Genomic DNA, 22,853 nt, shown 5'->3' on the forward strand with positions numbered 1-22,853 from the left:
GGGCACTTGGGGGGGGGGCAGTGAAACCAAAGGCATTAGCAAACCTGGTTTATCTACTTACACATTTTTTCAGAATTAGCATCACTTCAATATAATTGAATACAATTTGCACAGGTAACATCATTTCAAGAACAGATAATTGAAGGATTAGATTAGATGGCTGCCCATTCCATCAGAGCAACTCTGGTGGCTATAGAGAGTAAAGCTTAATATAGATTTGTACCTTGCATACCTATGCTGTGAAGGGCTTGATGAGTAAGCATAGGTTGCAGACAGGCCATGCTCATCTCCCTTATATCAATTACACATCGTGTGGAGATGCACATCCTATATGCTGATTGATTGAGCCAACTCCCTATTCTGTGCTTTGTTGTTTGATGTTGTGACCCAGGCCCAAGTAGGTAGTAGGAAACTCAGTCAGTGTAAAAACAAACTTTATTCAAACTGCTGAGAATTACTTCATTCTCAGTGTAGTTCAACTAAATTAAAGCAAATTCCTCCCAACATAATTCCTCAGTTCTATCACCAACCTTGGTCCAATTAGGCAAACTGCCAAAGGCCTTTCTTGGCAAAAGTTCAGAAGACACTGATACAAATGCAACAAGACAAAGCTAGCAATGCTGTTTTCCAGCAAAGAGCACAAATGCCGTTGTTGGTCTTTTAAACCTTATGGGAGGGGCCAATCATCTCTTGGCCCTACTCCCGAGTTGTCCTCTTTGCTTGAGCTGCTCTTGCCTTCTGGCAGCTCTTCTCATGCATGCATTAGGAGCAGGCTCCTCCTGTTCCTCTGCCTCACTACTCTCAGGTTCTGGAGGCTCTGGAGTCCGCACCTCACTCCCCGATGGCCCTGGCCCCACTTCAGCCTCTGTCGCAGAGCCCTCATCCAGGCCTTTCCCAGCCTCCAGGACTGGCCCATGTTCTTCCTCAGCTTCATTTCTATCTGACTCCATTGCCAGCTCTGCAGGCTGCTGGTGGACCACAACATTTGAGTGCCCCTTAGCAGAATGTTAACATCCACAGAAGTATAAATGCAGCAACTATGCAACTGTCTCCAAACAACAGGCACATATGTTTCCTAATGGGCAGTGATGCAGAAGTCCAATCAAGCCTTTAGGTTGATGACTTTGACAGAAATATGCAAGAAATATGTTACCTAGGCAAAAGGGGATGAAGCATTTTTAAAAAGATAACATTTGGAAAAAACTCAGCAGATGTTTCCCTAATTCATTAAATTATAAGAAAGAGAAGGCCCAGCATAACCCAATTTGCAAGATTGGATTCCAGACTCAATAAAAGTAGCTTTAGTCTTCCTGGGGAACTGATTTCCTAGTCTGGTTTATCTAGCAAGGCTGACAGTGGCTTTGCATCACACAACGTATAATAAACATATTTATCTTTTTGTCATTCTTCAGCTCTTGATCCCAAGACAGAGACAGCCAATGAGGAAATTCCTACAATATATTATGTATGAAAATGCATTATTATGAAAAGTATCTGGCAGCTTTAATTGGTTCAAACTGCAGCAACCCGCACGGTTTTGTGGAGGTCTAGATTTGTACTTCTCTTGCAGGAGCTGCATTGGTTACCAATTCGTTTTGGGTCAAATTCAAGATGTTGGTTATCACCTTTGATGCCCTACATGTCTTGCGGCCAGGTTATTTAAAGGGCCATCTTTTCCCAGTTACATCTGCAGACCCATCTCAAGTGGGTAGACAAGGTAGACAAGGTATGTAACAGGACAGAGTGTATTTTAAAAGTTAGTATCTGTAAAAGATAAGGATTAATTCTCATTTTGTTTAGAATCTTGAATCTGTTGTAGGACCTAAAACTCCATAGTTTTTGAGTTAAGTCATCAACAATTTCATTTTGTAAATATGTTCAGTGCATATATTTGACATTCAAATAAGCCTGCTTGATTGAAGACTTACACATATCTTATACAGAATTTTTCAATGTGTGAGTTACTTCTTTTTAACAAAAAACCCTTCAAGTCTCACATGTTTGGAAGCTTCAGAATTCTTGATATGCTGTTGGCCTTTTGCTATTTTCCTTTCCTACAGAATCAACGCTTGTCATTTCAGGCCAATTTTATTATAATTCAGTGGCACATTTCAAAGAGATATTTTAAAGTAAAATGTCTGGGAGTTCACACGTTTCCCCTAAAACTGAATAATTTCATGTCCTACTGATTAGACACATTTCATTCTTGGATTGTTGCCTCTCTTTTATTCAATTTATTCCTCCATCTATCCATCCATGATATTTATATCTCATCTTTCTTCTACAAATTCAAGATGATGTACTCAGGGGACATCTTCCTATATTTACTCCCAATAATTTGAGGAACGCTCAGTTGAGTACAGCTGGTGGATTCAAAGTTATCCACTGCATTCTGAAATCAAATGGAGACTTAAATCTGACCTTCCCCAGTCTAAGTCCATTACCTTACTTAGTGAAGTAGACTATTCTCAAAAATGATCATACGTGGAAATTTAAATATTTCCAAGAAATAGTCATTAGAATTAGTTTTTTAAATGATTGAGTTTACTACAAGTAAAGGATTGCTTTTACACCAGGATGCTTAAAACATGATGACCATGGACGCAAAATATTATTTTGTAGCTAACTTGCAGCACCATTTGTATGAATAAACATTTGTGCCCATGTACAGTCACATCTTCTGTGATAGAAGCAGCTCCATAAAATGCTATATTATGCAAACCAACCACTAACCTATAAAATTTCACCATATATTTTACATGGGAAACAGTAACTATAACTGAAAGTTTGGGACTCATCCAGCATTATATTGGTAGAACTGCAGCTGCTGCTTCTTATGCTGGTCTAGTTCTATGGGAAAATCTGGTTGACACTGGAAATAAACACAATAGGTTTTGTTTGCATATCATCCTTCTTCACTTAATCGGTCTGACACCACTCAGAAACTAAGCATAAAAGCCATATTAAAATACAGAGTGAATACTTTGTATATTATTAAGTACTAAATTCAATCCTTCATATAGGGAGAGAGCTGTATGAATAATCCTCTAGCATAAGCAATATAGAAGGATACAACTAATGATCTTTCACAAAAATGGACATGGCTGCAGTGACCATTGCTACTTATTTTCTTTTACTTCTCCTTTCTCTGGGTTCCTGGATGGAATGATAGTGATGCAGATATGATTAGAAAGAGCAGAATAAATGTTCATTTTTTCATTCTTTTTAGGGACTCGTTCCCCAAGAAATTGATTATTTATTTTTACTATATTATCACAAAGAGGCCATTTAGGCCATAAAATTCAAGTCTACACCTTGCAGGGCAAAGCTCCCAACAGACATCTCTCAGTTCTTCAGTACATATATTAAAGGGCAGCTCACTACATCTGAGGTAATTTTTTTCACTGTCAAACTGCTCTTAGAGTTAGGAATTTCTCCCCCCCCCCCAATATTCAACAAAATCTGTCCCTTTTGATCTTAAATCAACTGTTCTGTGCTTTCTTTTCTGAAATTATAAATAACAATTTAATCTTCTATGTGACTTTGTCAGGTATTGTATCACTTCTAACCTCCTCAAAAAAAAAAAAAAGCATTCCCCACCTTAGGCAGTTTGGCACTGAATTTCCACAATGGGGCCTATAAGAACCAAAAGAATAAGTTGTGGCAAAGATATGGTCTACTTGAAGGAATTATGGCCCACGAGCTACCTATCCCTAGCCTACCCTAAAACAGGGTCTTTATCCACATATTCATTCTACATGACTTAAGGTTTCTTAGGCCGGGGTCTCCAACCTTGGCAACTTTAATAGAATAGAATAGAATAGAATTTTTATTGGCCAAGTGTGATTGAATACACAAGGAATTTGTTTTGGTGCATATGCGCTCAGTATACATAAAAGAAAAAGAAAAAAGAAAAAAAATACATCAAAGGTATAACATTTACAACACAAATGGTGGTCATAGGTTGCAATTTAACCCTTAATGATAGCAACAAAAAGTTACAGTCATACAGTCATAAGTGGAAAGAGATTGGTGATGAAAACGATGAGAAGATTAATAGTAGTGTAGATTTAGTAAATAGTTTGACAATGTTGAGGGAATTATTTGTTTAGCAGAGTGATGACTGGAGGACTTCAACTCCCAGGGGAATTCTGGGAATTGAAGTCCTCCAGGCTTAAAGTTGCCGAGGTTGGAGACCCCAGTCTTAGGCTACTTGACCATTATTGGCAGAGAGATGCTACAGCATTTGATCTGACCTGACTTGCAAGTGACTAAAAAAAGGATCCTGCAGGATAAGAATTAATATATGAATAGGGCCACCCAAGGGAAATAAACTAATCACATTTACAAAGCTGAAATAGTGTATTCATCAGCAGTAATACAAGCAAGGATAATTCCCTTCAAGTAGACCTTATCCTTGCCACATCTCCCTGTTCTCTTCCCTACTCTCTTCCACTTTCGTTCATATGACTTCAACACAGTAGTATCTGTTGGACTTTCTTACTCTCCCACAGGGAAAGGTGTTCATTCACGATTTTAAAGAACAAGAGCTTTTTCATAACCTCAATTACCACAAGGTCACCCTGCAACTGAGTGTTTGAGAATGCTGAAGTTTGCGCAGTTGGCAGCTGTGGCCCAGAAGCTGAGCTGACACCAAGCTAGACTGTCACTCCTGTCTGTTGACTAATGACTGTCACTGGAGGGAATCTTGGCTGATAATTGGCTTTTTAAGGGGCCAGGGAAGGGATTTGTTGTGAACAAATAAAACCTGCGGTAAGGATTATACCTTAATTGGTAATGCATAAGGAATATTTTTTTTCTCTTGCCTTCTTTCCCCCACCCACACACACACAAAAAAGGTGGAATAAAAAAATAATCATAAAAAATCAAATCAAAGAATCTGCTGAGCAATCCTGCTTGCTGCACTTTTAGCAAGACTTAAAGCATTAAATCACCTGTTTGGTTAGTAATAAATACATATTACCTTATTTTGCAATAAATATATTTATGCTCCATTTTTGAATCCATGCATAAGAATTGAAAATTACTGTAAAGCTGCTGGTAATTGATTGAGAGGCCTCTTCATCCTTCCCAGTTTTATTTATTTAAGAAGGGCTCCCGATAGGTCAAAATATGTACACATTATGCATATTCACACTCGGGACACAACATGGTCATGTTAAAATTTTCCTCCTGCCTGTGAGTGGTAAAAGAGTTTTCTGGCACACCTTCAAACTGACCTCACTGCCAGGCCCTATTGTTTCAGTAACAAGGCTTGTGAGTGGGGCTTCCAATTTGTGGTGGAAGCTATTCATGCCCACAGTAGCCTAAAATAGCCAATAGTATCATACGAGGTCACATTCTTCACACTAGTACATTATGATCCAACTGAGATACTTCCTGGTACCCTGTTACAGGAAATATGGAAAGTTACCCTATGTTAGCACACATAGGTGTTGTTTTTTTCAATCTGGCTAATATCCACAGTTACTGACATCAATAGTGCAAATGTTTAAGAATATGAATGATATGGATAGATGGATGGATGGATGGATGGATGGATGGATGGATGGATGGATGTACTGGGAGCTGAAACTACAACCCTGAAAACGAGATAGATAACTAAAACCAAACTATTGTCTTTTCTCTGGTGTGAAAGAAGGCAGTAGATGGGTATATTGTTTATGGTATATGATATAGTATCTACAGAAGGAATCAAGTCCCACAGTCCCATGCCACAATAAAATCATCCCCTAAATTTTATTTAAGAAATTCTAGCAATAGGAGTGATTTATATTTTATTTAACATTCCAATGTAGTCTATCAAAATGATGTAATCTGTAGCCTTGCCTTGTTCTGCATCCCTTCAATGAGAAGCCCAGTGATCATTGTAGTTGTGCATGCCAATAAACTATCTCCTATTGAATGATCCTTAGTGCTCTCTGAGCTTGGTTGTTCTTTTGAAGACGTTCCATTACCAAACTAACTAGATAATATCATCAGTGCAATAATGATGTTACCTAGTTTGGGTAATGAAACATCTGCAAGAAAATGAGTTCAGAGAGCACCAAGGATCTTCCAGTTCAATATCCGATTGCTTTAGTTCACTATTAAAACCGGTAGTTCAAAGCTAAGCTTTTTCCCATCTCCTGTTGAATCTTCACTACAGATAGAAATAATACTAATCATGGAAAGCATGGATTCCATTCCTGCACTTTGATGTCTCAATATGTGAAAAAAACTCAACTCATTCTGAGGAATCTCCCTATTTAGTGAAAAATGTTGGAGGTCTGCAAGTCAGTTTCCAAAAGAGGAACATGATGTGACAACTTCAGATTAAGAAGTATCCACCCCAACAGCAAGTTATTGGACTAGGATCAGTGGTGGGATTCAGCCAGTTCACACCACTTCGGGAGAACCGGTTGTTAACTTTCTGAGCAGTTTGGTAAACTGGTTGTTGGAAGAAATCATTAGGGCAGAGAACCGGTTGTTAAATTACTTGAATCCCACCACTGACTAGGATGATTGTTTGTGAAAGTGTCTTCAAATGGAAGAATCAGACACTTTATAATGAGTTACATCTTGGAGGTTTTGCAATGGTTGACTGTTGTTTTTACTATGGAATTACAGAGTATACTGTAGGGTCCTTAAGTGAAGCCCTGATTCTACTTTTAAATTCATTGTTCCAAGTGCCTGCAAGGAGCTGAGTTCTACATAAGATATGCATTACAGTTCCTGTAATCTTTTGCTATTGGCCATTCTGATTGAGGTTGATGGGTTTGTCTCAGAGGAAGTGATCCAGTTAAACTGAAAAAAAAAATCCTTTCCTCCTGTCAAGAACTATACTCAACTGTTCTAAATCAGACTTCTAAACTATATCCAGTGATTTAATTTAGGAGTTCCTAAATTTCTGTGGCTTAAAGCAAAATGTGTTGTAGTCACAACCATTTGGATTGTTTGTGATGTCTTATAAACATGCCTGCTTTATGCATTATGCAGGCTCACTTTGATCTTCCCCTTGGAATCAGAAGCCCTTGCTGACAATTACTTAAGTCTGACAGTCTTTTGGAAGAAAGCCATTAAATGCAAGCTAGGGGGAAAATAGGAGATCAGGAAAGGAAGCCATCATTGTTCAATAATTTATCCAAAAAAAAAAAAAAAGAACCCTCAACCCAAGTAGTAGCTCAATTTTCTCAAATGCAGCTGTAAATCCTTTCTACTAGTGACAAATCCCCATATATGATGAGTTGCTAAAGAGAACTTTTCAAACCCACTTGGATCTCATCTAGTGTGGCCTTTATTTTGTCCAGATATACAACATCAAAAGAATTCTTGTTACTTAGCTACCCCATGATCTGCCCTGTAAGCCTGTAATTTCAGAACAATTAACTTTGATTCCCATGTTTTATTGGCAAGGCCAGTTGTATACCTGCTTAATCTTAGTGATAGAGTCAGGTCTGTTAAATCAATTACCTTTCTTACTAATAAAGGTAGACACCTGTCATTACTTTCTTGGCATCGGGATTCAATATTAGACACAGTTGAACCAGCTTTGAAGTTGCTTCCAATTCAAGGCGTTTTATCTGGGACCTCCTGATGCAAGATAGGATCATCAGACAGCCCCCAGAAGTGACAACTTCACCAGAGCTGAATCAAATTGGTTATGTATTAGGGATTTTAATTCTAAAGCCATTCAACTGAGCTTTAACAAGGTTTATCCCAAAGCTCAGTGCAAACCTGTTTCCTGTCTTTCACAAGATAAAAATAATAATCATTTGCACCTTGATCCTTGCATCTGGTGTTCTCCTTAAAGCTTATAAATAGGGAGAAAACAAATACAGTTTTCTCCCTATTTCCGTGGAGAAAAAAAGATCAATTTCTTTGTAGCAAGTTAGTTGAATAGTGAGTTAGATTTCAAGGTGTCAAGCCTACGATACCAATCTCTGATTTGAAATGTAGCTAGGGAATTTGGCCAAACTTTAGCTTAGTTAGGGCTATAGACATAAATTACACTAATGAGATTCTGCAATTTTTTAAGTCTCATTCAAATTGGTAGGAAAATGCTACTTTTTCCCCCAAAAGACAAGTTTGCTAAAGTATTCACGTTGGTTTCTTGAATATATTTGAGGCCAAGGAGAGTCCATGTGTCTAGCCTACATTCTACAACTTCTCCCCAGCAGTCAGAAGCCTCCCTGGTGTCCTACATTTCAATTACATATCAAGGGAAAACTTCTGTAGGAACTTTTCCTATAAGGCATTTCAGACCAGGAAGCTAGAGAGACTGGAGTGATGGAGAGAGATCTAACAGAAAACAGCACTGGTATTCCATGTTACTTCACAATGATAAAATAACCTCCAAAGAAATTATTCTGAAAATAAAATAGAAAAACAGATGTTTATTTCTAGAGGAAGAGAACTCAGGAAGTTGGAAGCCAGGGTCAGAGCTGGGCCCTGTACTCTTCAACAAATTTATCTTTAATGACATCTAAGTTCCAGATAATGCAGAACTGAGTGGGATACAAGATACTTTAGAAGACAGAAATAAAAGGCAAGACTATATTAAAGGGTTATAGACACAGGCTGACAATAACAGAATTAAATTTTATACATATCTATATGCAAAAATCTTCACTTAGGGATCAGAAAACAGTATACAATGTGGAATGCTTGGCTTGGTAATAGTAAATTTTCCCCACGAGCACTTCTGTGCAAAACAACTTCAGACTGAATATAAGTCAGGAGTGTTATAATAATAATAATATCAGAGTTGGAAGGGACCTTGGAGGTCCCTTCTAGTCCAACCCCCTGCCTAGGCAGGAAACCCTACACCATTTCAGACAAATGGCTATCCAACATTTTCTTAAAAATTTCCAGTGTTGGAGCATTTACAACTTCTGCAGGCAAGCTGTTCCACTGATTAATTGTTCTAATTGTCAGGAAATTTCTCCTTAGTTCTAAGTTGCATCTCTCCTTGATTAGTTTCCACCCATTGCTTCTTGTTCTACCCTCAGGTGCTTTGGAGAATAGTTTGACTCCCTCTTCTTTGTGGCAGCCCCTGAGATATTGGAAGACTGCTATCATGTCTCCCCTAGTCCTTCTTTTCATTAAACTAGACATGCCCAGTTCCTGCAGCTGTTCTTCATATGTTTTAGCCTCCAGTCCCCTAATCATCTTTGTTGCTCTTCTCTGCACTCTTTCTAGCGTCTCAACATCCTTTTTACATCGTGGCAACCAAAACTGAATGCAATATTCCAAGTGTGGTCTTACCAAGGCATTATAAAGTGGTATTAACACTTCATGTGATCTTGATTCTATCCCTCTGTTTATGCAGCCCAGAACTGTGTTGGCTTTTTTGGCAGCTGCTGCACACTTCTGGCTCATATCAAAATGGTTGTCCACTAGGACTCCAAGATCCCTCTCACAGTTACTACTATTGAGCAAGGTACCATATATCCGGTACCTGTGCATTTTGTTTTTTTGGCCTAAACCTTACTTTTTTCACTGTTGAATTTCATTTTGTTACATAGTGCCCAATGTTCAAGTCTGTCAAGATCTTTCTGTGTCTTGAGCCTATCTTCTGGAGTGTTGGCTATTCCTGCCAGCTTGGTGTCATCTGCAAATTTGATGAGTTCGGAATCTATCCCCTCGTCCAAGTCATTGATGAAGATGTTGAAGAGTACTGGGCCTAAAACAGAACCTTGGGGTACTCCACTGCATACTTCCCTCCATGTGGATGTAGTTCCATTGAGGACTACACGTTGAGTGCAGTTGTTCAGCCAGTTATGAATCCATCTGGTGGTGGTGCTGTCTAATCCACATTTTTCTACTTTATCTAGTAGTAGGCTATGGTCTACTTTATCAAATGCTTTACTGAAGTCCAAGTAAATTATATCGACAGCATTCCTCTGGTCCACTAATTTTGTCACTTTTTCACAGAATGCAATAAGATTAGTCTGGCATGATCTGTTTTTGACAAACCCATGTTGGCTTTTGGTTATTATTTTGTATTGTATTATTTGTATTTCTATTTGTATTATTTGTATTTCTATTTGTATTATTTTGTATATTATACAACTGCAAAAAATGCAAATACAGTTTTAAAGTGATTCGACAAAAATAAAGTACTAATAATCACATTTATATGGATCTACTTTTTTATATGTTGGTCCAACCAGGGATAGGTTTCAAAACAAGTTGCTACTGGTTCGCTCGTGCACACGTGATGCTTCTGCTCATGCACAGAAGTGTCCGGGCAGGTGGGCAGAGCCTCCCGCTGCTGCTGCTACCAGTTCACCCAATCCAATGAGAACCGGTAGCAACCCACCACTGGTCCAAACCCAATGTGAATATATGATCAGTTCAGGGGAGGACACATTAAGAAGGATTAAGATATAAACCAGGACAGATTAGGAAAAGTTTCTGCACAATACTAGAACACTTTCTAGCTTACATCAAATCCCAGGTCAATGATGCATATTTCATCAGGGTTCTTCCAGTGACTGAAGTCATACCCAATATTTCCACTGTGTGGCTGTTTGAACAAGTTTAGCTGCTTTTTTAATATCCCACCAAAGGCCTTTGCAATTTCCTTTGCAGAACAAAGTAAGAGAGTTCATTATCTGCTTTCACTGGAACAATAAAAAGATGGTCTCAATAGATAAAATTCCTGATGGAATATATTTGGGAAGGTTGATGCCCTCCCATCATAGCCAGCTCTACACACCCCAGGAACGCAAGGGAGAAGGAACACCTAGATATAGATAGGCTGCGGTTCAAATCCAAAGTCAAAACAACGGTTCAGAGAAAATGTGACTATGCTTGCCAAACCTGCCAGAAAATGAATAACAATCTGAGTCAAGGAGGATTGTCTGGAAGATCATGCTCTCTAAGGAGAGATCCATACCCACTCTTTTGGCCTTCCAGAGAGACCTGAAGACCTGACTCTGCTAACCGGCTGGGGATCCCAACAGGGGCATGTCATTTGGAGGTGGTTAATATAATAACAGAGTTGGAAGGGACCTTGGAGGTCTTCTAGTCCAACCCCCTACCCAGGCACGGGGTTAACAGACTAAGATAAAACCCCATCTCCTCCCAATGTGTGCTTTGCTGCCTACTTTGCTGAGTAATTTTTTACTCAGTTTTAGTGTTAATATTTATTGTTTTAATATTTTCAAAGTTTTATCTTGTTTTTAATATTTTATAAGCCACCCAGAGTCATCTCTAGGTGAGATGGATGGCATATAATTTTAATCAATGAATAAATCAATCAATATGTCCAGGCCTGTTCCAAAGCAACTTGTCACACTTTGGGCCTGTTTGGAGCTTTAGAATAGAATAGACTAAAATTTTATTGGCCAAGTGTGATTGGAGACACAAGGAATTTGTCTTGGTGCATATGCTCTCAGTGTACATAAAAGAAAAGATACCTTCATCAAGGTACAACACTTACAACACTTAATGATAGTCATAGGTTTATAGTTATAGTCATTGCGTTTATAGACTCAAACAGATTTTTCCCCCGGGGTTGGTGCAGCTTCCATAAAGAAATATCTTTTTGCAGACTTCCTGAAAGGTGTACCATATACAGTACATCCATGTGATCTCTAAAGCACCTTTTTGGCTTCAGATTGAAAATACAGGATGTCTCTAGATCAGAAATAGTAATTTGAAAAAAAGAAACAAGGCTATACTCATGGGCAGGGATGGGATTGAAAATTTTTTAGCAACCAGTTCTCTGCCTGGTCTCTGGTTGGGGGTGGCCATGGAGGGTGGCCTAGTCAGCTTCCTGCACCACGGTGGGGGGGAGGCATTTTCACCCTCCCCAGACTCTAGAGGCTTTCCTTAAGCCTCTTGGAGGGTGAAAAGGGCCTCCCCTGGGCTCCGGAGGCCCTCTGGAGGCTGGAAACTGGCCCGTTTCTGGAGTTCTGGTACTTCCAGTGGGCCCATTTTTCTCCATCCCAGATCCTCCACATGGGCACCTGCACTTACCTGGCATCCAAAACGGGTCGCATGGATACTTCTGGGAGGGGAGGAGCAGGGTGGGCTGGGTCAGCCATTACAAGTAACATCTAGTTCACCCAAACTAGTCCAAATTGACTGAATCCCACCCCTGGTCATAGCCATTTTGTTTTTGTTTTTTTTTAAAAAAAAAACATCACCCACACTATGGATCAGCCTGGCTCATTCAGAAATATTATTGTGCTGTTAGCTGTTGAGTTGTTGCTCAACCATAAAATATATGCCTGATTGGACATTGGACATAACATTCTTTCGTTCTCTGCTATCAATGATGACAGGCAGACAGATCGATAAGTCACTTTAGGTACACCTCCTCCCCAACTCTCAGCACTGTTCCCCACAGCCATTTTGCCCTCAGCAGTGGAGACCAGGTTCTTGTAGAGCAGCGGTTCTCAACCTGTGGGTCGGGACCCCATTGGGGGTCGAATGACGATTTGCCAGGGGTCGCCTAAGTCCATCGGAAATATGGGAAGTATACTTGCGAGTCGAAGAATTTCACCCCAATGGTTGACTCCACAAGCCAGCTGCAGGCTCTTCAAATTGCTAGCCGAATTTGGCTTCAGGTGCGATGAATTAAAAAAGAGAGAAATCTTTGCTCTGATGTCTCCCTCTTAAGCCAGCTGCAATCACTCCCAATCGCGAGCCTAATGTGACTTCAGGCGCGATAAACTTAATAGGGGAGGAGTCTCCGCTTTAATGCCTCCATCCTCAAGGCAATCGCAAGCAGTTCAGATCACTAACCAATACGGCTTCAGGCGCAATAAATTCAAAATGAAAATAATTTTACGGTTGGGGTCTCCACATCGTGGGGAATTGTATTAAAGGGGTCGCCACATCGTGGGGAATTGTATTAAAGGGGTCGCAGCACTATAAAGGTTGAGAACCACTGCTGTAGAGGCATTTGATAATGGATTGCCTTGCCTGCATTTTGGAAAGGCTAATTGGGTGTTAAAGCAGTTCCTGGGAGGAGGGGGAGAAGGAGGAGGAGGAGATAGTCATTTTTCTTGGTAAAGAGTGTGATATGTAGAGATGGCAGAAGATCACTAAAAAATACACTTTCAATAACTTGGAAGCCAAATGTATGGAATGTAGGAATATTTTATATTAAACATCACATATTAAGTTTTATCTTGTTAGCTGGTTAAGTTTCATCATGTTAAGATGAAACTTCTGATGTTCCATTATTTAGAAGAGATGCATTATAATATCCCATATCTAAAATATAATGAAGAATACCTAGCCCTGAACTGTATTCAATCCACCACCAGATTAAAGTGACTCAGACGTTTTAAACGATGTCATTTTAGGTGGCTGAATACTTTTGTTTGCTGCTTTCAATTTAACTGTGCTTAACAGTATGTATGTGATTTTCAGCAGAGGTTTTTATATTGCAATGATATTTAAATGTGTACAGCAGTCTGGAAACTTTCAGACTGCAGGTGTAGGATTTACATTTTTAAAACACAAAAGGAGAAGGAATGTATATTAATTTGTAATTTTGCAGCAATTTCTACAAAGATTTTAGAAAACTTTATTTCCTACACTAATAAAACCTGGCTTCTTACCAGATTATTTGTGGGGGTTTGGTAAGATCAACAGATCCAAGAGACTATCAGAATAAAACTACAATAATCATTGGTATGATTATGAGATACAGAGAATGTTATGTTTTTGTAAACTAGATTATGCTTAGATTATAGTGATGCAGTAATATGGCAGTAAGTAGCAAAGAATACTCCCTCCTCCCTCCCTCCCTCTCTCTCTCTCTCCCTCCCTCTCTCTCTCTCTCTGCATTTCTTGGAATATGGAGGGGTTTTCTTAAAAATATTTTATATTATATTTTGTGTTTGTAGAGTGCCCATCTCCCTCAAGAATATAGTACAATATATTGCACAAAATATAGTATAACATAATTAACATAAAACAGAGACTACTTTCATCATATATAACCACACTTTAGCATCATAACTGTTTATTTCTCAGGACTAACCTTTATTTTCCACCTCATTTGAGTTGTATTTTGTATTATAAAAATTGCTCTGCTATAGCACTTGATTTCCATCACCATCATCTTTGAAATTGCCCCATGAATTTGAAATGAAACCTATACTTTTTTTAAAAAGATAATTTCATTGTCCTGTTAAACATTAGAGAGAGAAAGAGAGAAGAGAGAAGAGAAGAGAGAAGTTTGCAAACTGCATGATCCTCAAATCCATTATGAAAGCAATTTTGCAGTTAAGCCTGTGCCAATAACCACAAAATAGTCAAGCTTGATTTCTGTAATACGAAGACATTGGCTGAACTCAGTAAGTGAAATTCTGGCAATTATTTGAAAACCTCAATCATTTATCATCAACTGTCTCAAATTCAATTTTATAACTGATCTGTTGTTACTTTAGCATTTCTTTTCCCTCACATATGAAATCAGAAAGATTAACAAAAATCCTTATCGTGTTTTTTCTTGTCTGCTTTACCTTTTAAAATACTCAGATCAACGGAATATTAAAGTAGCTGCAAATGAAGGCATTAGAAATTCAGGCTTACCTGCTTACTTTTGCTTTTAGATGTGCTTGATTTGACTAATATGAATGAATATGAAAAAGGTGTTTGCTAGATTACATAGATGATAATTATTACCTTGGTATCTTAATTACAAATTTAACAAATTACTTAGCATATGTTATGTACCAAACATACTACAAAAGGAATGAACCCCCTGGATACTTGTAAAAGAGTTATTTCAAAGTGAGATTCATGGTCCACCAGTAGTTTGTAGAGCTCCACCAAGTGGCCTGAACCACCTTTCCCATGTTCACAAGCTAGAATCAACTTCCTACTTCAACCATCCCTCCCTCCCATTGACATAGGTTGCTGAAGAATCATTAGTCATTTGTAATGGTATATGGCAGTGACTTTGGGAGATAGGAGGAAGAAGAGCTGTAGACTGGACAACTGGCATCTCCCGAGAGGTGGCATGCGTCAAAAAGGAACCTTAGGGTTTTTTTAATTAAGGCTTTTAAAGAGTTTTTAAGGGGAGGGAGGGTTAGGTTAGGTCAGGGGGGAGACCCACTTGGGCGGGGGCCAGACCTTGCAAGAGCTCGCGATTTAGAGGTAGGTTCGGAGGCAAAATTGGGGGAGGAGGCTAGTGCCCGAGGCCATGAGGGCTATTCAATTGGCATGGTTAATGGGAGGGGCAGGTATGGCGGAAGCGGGGGCCCATATCATGTTCGGGGAGTGCGTCCTCGCTGTTTTCAAGCGATTGCACACTCCGGTCCCTCTGTCTTTTCCCGTTCCCTGGGTGGCTGGAATCCTCAGGGCCTTGACCTTTGGCTGATGCTGTGCAATGCCAGGTCCGTGATGAATAAAGCCCCCCTCATCTCAGATGTTATATGAGAGGGGGATGCGGGCCTGATGGGCATTACAGAGGCCTGGTTGGGCACAGAAGGGGAGGTCCCCCTTGTAGAAATGTGCCCACTGGGTTTCCGAGCATTCCATCAGCCAAGGGTACAAGGTAGGGGTGGGGGTGGGTTATTATTAATGAGAGTCTGGAGCCAAGGGAAGTCACTGTCCCGCAGATAGCCGGATATGAGTCTCTCCTTGTGCGGTGGGGCCAGGGGTTGAAGGTGAGCTTGCTGATCACGTACCTGGCTCCCTGCCACATGATGGCAGCCCTGCCCGAGCTGCTCGATGTGACAGCCAAGGCGGCAGTTGACTCCCCCAGACTTATGGTCATGGGCGATTTCAACTTGCCGTCGGTAGGCGAAGCATCGGTGATAGCCTGGGAGTTCATGGCTTCCATGACAGCCTTGGACCTGACCCAGTTAGTGAATGTTCCCACTCACATTGGGGGAAACATGCTGGACTTGATTTTTGTCTCCGGACAGTGGCTGAATGATCTGGAATTAGGGGATTTAGTTATTACATCCCTGTCATGGTCGGATCATTCGCTCCTCCGTCTCGACTTTCGAACCACAAACCCACACCGCAGGGAGATGGAGACGGTTCGATGGTTCTGTCCCAGCCACCTGATGGACCCGGAGAGGTTCCTGATGGAGTTTGGGCCAATTCCTGAGGATCTAGCCCACGGCTCGGCCGAAGAACTTGTCGCTGCCTGGGAAAGGGCGGCGGTGGGGGCTTTGGACCACATTGTGCCTTTGTGGCCTCTGACCCGGCGCCGTTCTCGACCAGCTCCTTGGTTCTCTGAGGAGCTGAGAGAGATGAAGCACCGGAAAAGACGCCTGGAGAGTGATTGGAGGGACAGCCGTTCCGAATCTGACCGAACACTAGTACGGTCGTATATTCAGACCTACTTAGTGGCGATGGGAGCAGCAAAGCGGGAATACTTTTCCGCCCTTATCGCATCGGCAGATAACCGCCCAGCCGCCTTGTTTAGGGTGACCCACTCCCTTCTTTTTCAGGGAGCTTGGGAGGACCCCTTGCAAGGACGTGCTGAGGAGTTTGGAGTGTATCTGCACGATAAAATCACACAGATCCGGGACAGGCTAGACGCTGATTGGGTAGATTCGGGTGGGACGGCGGAGGCAGTTCTTGAGAATATTATTTGGGGGGAGTTCGACTCTGTGACTCCCGAGGACATGGACAGGATACTGGGGAGGCTGAATGCGACCACATGTTTACTGGATCTGTGTCCCTCCTGGTTGGTACTGGCCAAACAGGAGGTCACATGAGGCTGGCTCCTGGGAATTATTAGTGCTTCTTTGGTAGAGGCTACCTTCCCAACCGCCCTGAAAGAGGCAGTGGTCAGGCCCCTACTCAAGAAGCCTTCCCTGGATCCAGCAGTGTTAGCTAATTATCGGCCTGTCTCCAACCTTCATTTTGTAGCGAAGGTTGTTGAGAGTGTGGTGGCATGGCAGCTTCCCCGGTACCTGGAGGAAACTGTCTATCTAGACCCATGCCAGTCCGGCTTCCGGCCTGGGAACAGCATGGAGACGGCTTTGGTCGCGTTGGTTGATGATCTCTGGAGGGCCCAGGATAGGGGTTATTCCCCTATCCTGGTCCTATTAGACCTGTCAGCGGCTTTTGATACCATCGACCATGGTATCTTGCTGCGGCGGTTAGGGGGTTTGGGAGTGGGGGGCACCATTTTTCGGTGGTTCTCCTCCTATCTCTCCGACTGCTCGCAGACAGTGTTGGCAGGGGGGCAGAGATCGGCCACAAGGCACCTCACGGGTGGGGTGCCACAGGGGTTGGTTCTCTTGCCCCTCCTGTTTAACATCTATATGAAGCCGCTGGGGGAGATCATCCGTGGTTTTGGGGTGAGCTGCCAACTGTATGCTGATGATACTCAGCTGTACATTTCCACCCCGAACCACCCCAATGAAGCCGTCGATATGATATCCCGGTGCCTCGAAGCCGTTCGGGTCTGGATGGGAATGAACAGACTTTGACTCAACCCATCCAAGACAGAGTGGCTGTGGGTACCGGCATCCCGGTACAGTCAGCTAGTTCCGTCGCCGACTGTGGGGGGCAAGTCACTGGCCCCCACAGAGTCGGTTCGCAGCCTAGGCATTCTCCTGGATGCATGGCTGTTGTTAGAAGAGCATCTGACGGCCGTCGCCAGGGGAGCTTTTTATCAGGTGTGCCTGATTCGCCTTCCTGGATCGGGACTCGTTATGCATGGTCACTCATGCCCTCGTTACCTCCCGCCTGGATTACTGCAATGCTCTCTACACGGGGCTCCCCTTGAAGAGCACCAGGAGACTTCAACTGGTTCAGAATGCGGCTGTGCGGGGGATAGAGGGAGTGTCTCATAGCTCCCATATAACACCTCTCCTGCGCAAGCTGCACTGGTTGCCGGTGGTCTTCTGGGTGCAATTCAAGGTGTTGGTGATCACCTTTAAAGCGCTCCATGGCATGGGACCAGGTTACTTACGGGACCGCCTACTGCCACCAATAGCCTCCCATCGACCTGTGCGCTCTCATAGGGAGGGCCTCCTCAGGGTGCCGTCAACCAAACAATGTCGGCTGGCGGCCCCCAGGGGAAGAGCCTTCTCTGTGGGGGCACCTGCCCTGTGGAATGAATTACCTTTGGGGCTACGCCTACTCCCCGACCTCCGGACCTTTAAGCGCGAGCTCAAGACCTTTTTGTTTCATCGAGCAGGGCTGGCCTAAGGGCAATTTTAATGGGTGGTTTTATTGATGGTTTGGTTTTATAGTTTTACTCGTTATTTTAATATTTCAGCCCAATTGAATCAGATTTTTAATTGAAATATTGTGTTTTAACTTTTGTATGTGTTTTTATCTTGGCTGTAAACCACCCTGAGTCTTCGGAGAAGGGCGGTATAGAAATGCAAATAATAAATAAATAAATAAATAAATAAATAAATAAATAAATAAATAAATAAATAAATAAATAAATAAATAAATAAATAAAAGAAAATGGTTAACAGGGGAAGAATAGTAGAAAGGGAATTAAAGCATTAATTTGTTGATTTAAGTGAATGGTCTTCGGAGAAGGGCGGTATAGAAATGCAAATAATAAATAAATAAATAAATAAATAAATAAATAAATAAATAAATAAATAAATAAATAAATAAATAAATAAATAAATAAATAAATAAATAAATAAATAAATAACAGTCCACAGAAGAAGAGAAGACACTGGAAAGATTTCCTTAGTTTTATGGGGACAAAAGCAAGAAGAAGGGAGAAATTCTATTTGTTAATGTAGCCTTGCAATAAATATAGCAATAGCAACAGCACTTAGACTTACATACCACTCTATAATGCTTTACAGTACTCTCTGAACAGTTTACAATGTCAGCTTATTGCCCCCAACAATCTGAGTCCTCATTTTACTGATCTCAGAAGGATCTCAAGGACCAAACTCCAGATTATGGGCAGAGTTAGCCTGCAATACTACATTCTAACCACTGACTCACCAGGGCAAAAAGGTAAAACTAGGATTTATTGTTGTACTTCTTCTCTAGACTATTTCTAAGGACTAACACCATCTTAGTTCTGACCATTAGTGAAAGCTCACTTGTTTACCACCTTAATTCTTATCCCCTGTTCCCTTTTGCAGGCATTATATTTATCTGGCCAGAATTTGCTTCCTGACTTAAATTTACCATTCCATACTTGACACTCAATGGACAAGAACCCAATTACGTTCACTGCATATGCTGATAGTCATCTACTTCACACAACTGGATCAATGGTGGAAAAATGAGCAACTTAAATATGCAATGATAACACCAGTAACATCATGCAGACTAAAAATTCAGGAAAGAATGTAAGTTTTCAATGGAGTTATGGATAATGAGTTTGCTGTACTAGGTGGAACTGTGATCTCACACGTATAACCCCAAAGAAAGGTAAGAATAAAAATGGAAGTTGATTGCTTTGGAGATTCACTTAACAACTGAAGTGATTCACTTAACAACCAAAGTGATTTATTTAACAACCATTGCAAAAAACAAAAAATGAGTGTGACGTATTTAACAACAGACTTGCTTAGCAACACAAATTCTGGTCCCAATTTTGTCATAAGTTGAGGACTACCTGTATACCGTGTTCTCTTTTCCAATCCAGTGAGATTCCTTTCAAAGGCAATCCAAGCTGGTCCAAAGCTACCAAAAGATTTGGCTGAGATTAGGATAAGAACTAGGTTCTTTCCTGTTTGAATCCAATTCTTTAACTGTTACAATTTTAGCTCATAAAATCTTGTGAGACCTTTGAGTTTGGGACTGAATACAGCAACTCTGCAGGCATAACAAGGACTTCATTCATTTTAATTTTAGAGTGGGTTTAAGGTGGAGATTTCATCCTAGGTTTCTCTAAATCATGATAGAACTATCACTTTAGCACCTTATGTTAACCTTGACTATCCAGATAATATTCTCTGATGTAAGGAAATGCATATATCCTTCTCTGTCAGTTCACTCTTCTTACAATCATGAGCCTAAATAATTTAAAAAAATTATACCAAAACATAATATTTTCCTTTAGGCTTCTCAGAATCAATTTTATTTTACTTTTATTAATGCTAATGAAACATTCTACTTTGTCAAGAAAGAAGATAGAGCAGATTTTGCTTGTTGGGAGCTGTTTTTACTGTCTTACTGTTTTTACACTGAATTAAAAACATATTTGACATTTCCAACTGGTTCTCTTCTTGAATTTCAGTCTTAACATACTTATTTTTGCTTTTTTCCTTTTACCATGTTTCTGCTACTATCAATAGCATTCAGAATTAGCTCAGTGACTGTTTGGCCATGACAAAAAAAACAACACCCCAAAACCCTTAAACACACAGAAAAGAAAAAGACAAGAAAGATCAATTGTTTTTTCAGCTAAAAGCCCAATCCATTATTTTGTAAAATAAAAGTGCTTGTGTATAAATTGATTCAATTCCATTGACCTCAGTGAAGGGAACTGATTCAAGTTCATGCATGATTGCAAAGCTAACACTTACCCCTTGATGATCTATAGACAGAATGATATGACAAAACTAAGCCATATTTTTATCCATCACTGCATCTCCATTTCTCCTTTTCAGCTAAAGGCAAAGTCTTGAATGACCTGTTTGTGTTCAGATTGAAAGCTGGAAAAGTTCCATGCAATAGCAGTCAATAGTTGATAGACAATGGTGAATCTGTCACTGTCTGACCTATTTGATGGTCATACCTTTCCAGTTATAACCATATTTTGTTCCATTTATTTCCTACTACGTGTTTTTTTAATCTGCAATTTGTTTTTAGTCCACTCAAATAGGTATTTAGTAGGCATTTTCTCTGAAAATATTGTATACTTTAATATATCAATACTTGGGAGAAAAGTGTCATAACATTAAAAAAAAAAGATACAGTTTAGATCCTTTGGTAAAGGAGCTATCACAGATAAAGCTTGCAAGCCTACAACTTCCTTCCCACCCAGGGAATTGCAGGACTCAGCACATATGTGCTAGTCATTCCCAACTCTAGAGGGCGGTGCTCATCTCCATTTCAAAGAGCCAGCACTGTCTGAAGATGTCCGAAGATGTCTCCATGGTTATGTGGCTGGCATGACTAAACACCAAAGGCGCATGGAATGCTGCTACCTTCCCACCAAAGGTGGTCCCTATTTTTCTACTTGCATTTTTTACATGCTTTTGAACTGCTAGGTTGCCAGAAGCTGGGACAAGTAATGGGAGCTCATCCCATTATGTGGCACGAGGGATTTGAACCGCTGAACTGCCGACCTTTTGATCGACAAGCTCAGCATCTTACCCACTGAGCCACTGCGTCCCCTAGGTTTCTGGGGGTCTAAAAAAACCCCATTCACCTTTGTTTTTTGCAGCTTCTGAGATAGGTGCCCAACCCAATAGAGGATCAGCTTTCTTACAGAGCTAGCCTGTGCCAAAGGACATATTATTCTTGGGAACCTGTAGGGTACTCCCTTTTCAAAGAGACTCCACAAACAAACATACCCTGGAATGGAGTTCTAGAGATGGATCCTCTAGAGCAGGGGTGTCCAAACTTGGCCCCTTGAAGAGTGGTGGACTTCAACTCCCAGAATTCCCCAGCCTGCGTGAGCTATAAATATGAGCAAGTTGCTGGCTGGGGAATTCTGGGAGTTGAAGTCCACCACTCTTCAAGGGGCCAAGTTTGGACATCCCTGCTCTAGAGATATAAGAGCACCAGCGTGCCTATCATCCCTGTCCTAATGTTCCCTTTGATTATATCAAATTTGTATAGTTATTTCATGCTTATGCTTATATATGCTGTTGTGACAAATAAATAAATAAATAAAAATAGATAGATAGGAGCCTCTAGAGATAGAGAATGGAGCCGCTAGATCTAGGATCATGGCAATAGCACCTGTTGCAGAACAACAGCAGTTTGCAAACTCCAGATGGCCTGATCTCCCTTTGTTCGCTGGGTGGGAAGGAAGCCGGAGGCTTGTAAACTCTAGCCAATTCTTACACAATACAGCTGCCCTGATTCCCTTGGATAGATGTTTGGCTGCAGAGATCTATTTCTTGCAGTTTGTTGTAAGAGTAAATGACAATGGGTGCTGCGGCATTTTGGGAGGGGTCTGTTGTAACTTCAAACTGTCATAAGTCAAGGACTACCTGTATATTTTTCCCAATACAGACATTAGCTATCAGCTACTTTGCCCATTAGGAGATGTGCAGATTTGATCTCTGTATATTTCCTAGATAATTCTATTTATTTGAATTGGTGTATTCATCTAAAATGTCTGACTTTCATCCAACCGTATCCTGCCAATAAAATTGAACTGATTGGTATCTAAAACAACTTATAGCAATTTAATGTTCACTTTCTCACTCGCACGCTTTCTTTTGATCTTGCCAGGTGGCTGGGAAGTACCAGTATCATCTGCATAATATAATAATCCCTTTGGCCCAAATTCTATGAATGTCCTTCGGGATATTACACACAATTTCTGCTGAAGATCATGGGGCTGGATATGCAGTTCAGAACATAGCCCAAAGAGATAAACAGCATGGATTCTGTGTTAACACTTTGTAGCATAACAAAGATCAAAGCTAGACATTTACTATTTGCAGTGTGTATGTGTGTGCATGTGTGTGTATATCTTTGTGTATTTATCAGTATATATAAAATATTTTTTTAATATCCAAGAGCAGTCCTTGGATAAACACTATTACAGCTTCTGTTTTGGAGGGGAAAAAACTCTGGGAAATGCACAGGAATTATTACAAGCGCATAAGAAAAGGGATTCTTCACTATGACATATTGCTCAATGAGGCCCTAATGTACAATAGGCAAACTGCTTGGAAATCATGCAAAGATGAAAAGCATGATAAAAATGTAATAAGCTAACCACTCTATGTAATTAATAACAT

Source organism: Ahaetulla prasina, chromosome 5 (genome assembly GCF_028640845.1).
Source record: "Ahaetulla prasina isolate Xishuangbanna chromosome 5, ASM2864084v1, whole genome shotgun sequence".
NCBI classification, from domain to species: Eukaryota; Metazoa; Chordata; class Lepidosauria; order Squamata; family Colubridae; genus Ahaetulla; species Ahaetulla prasina.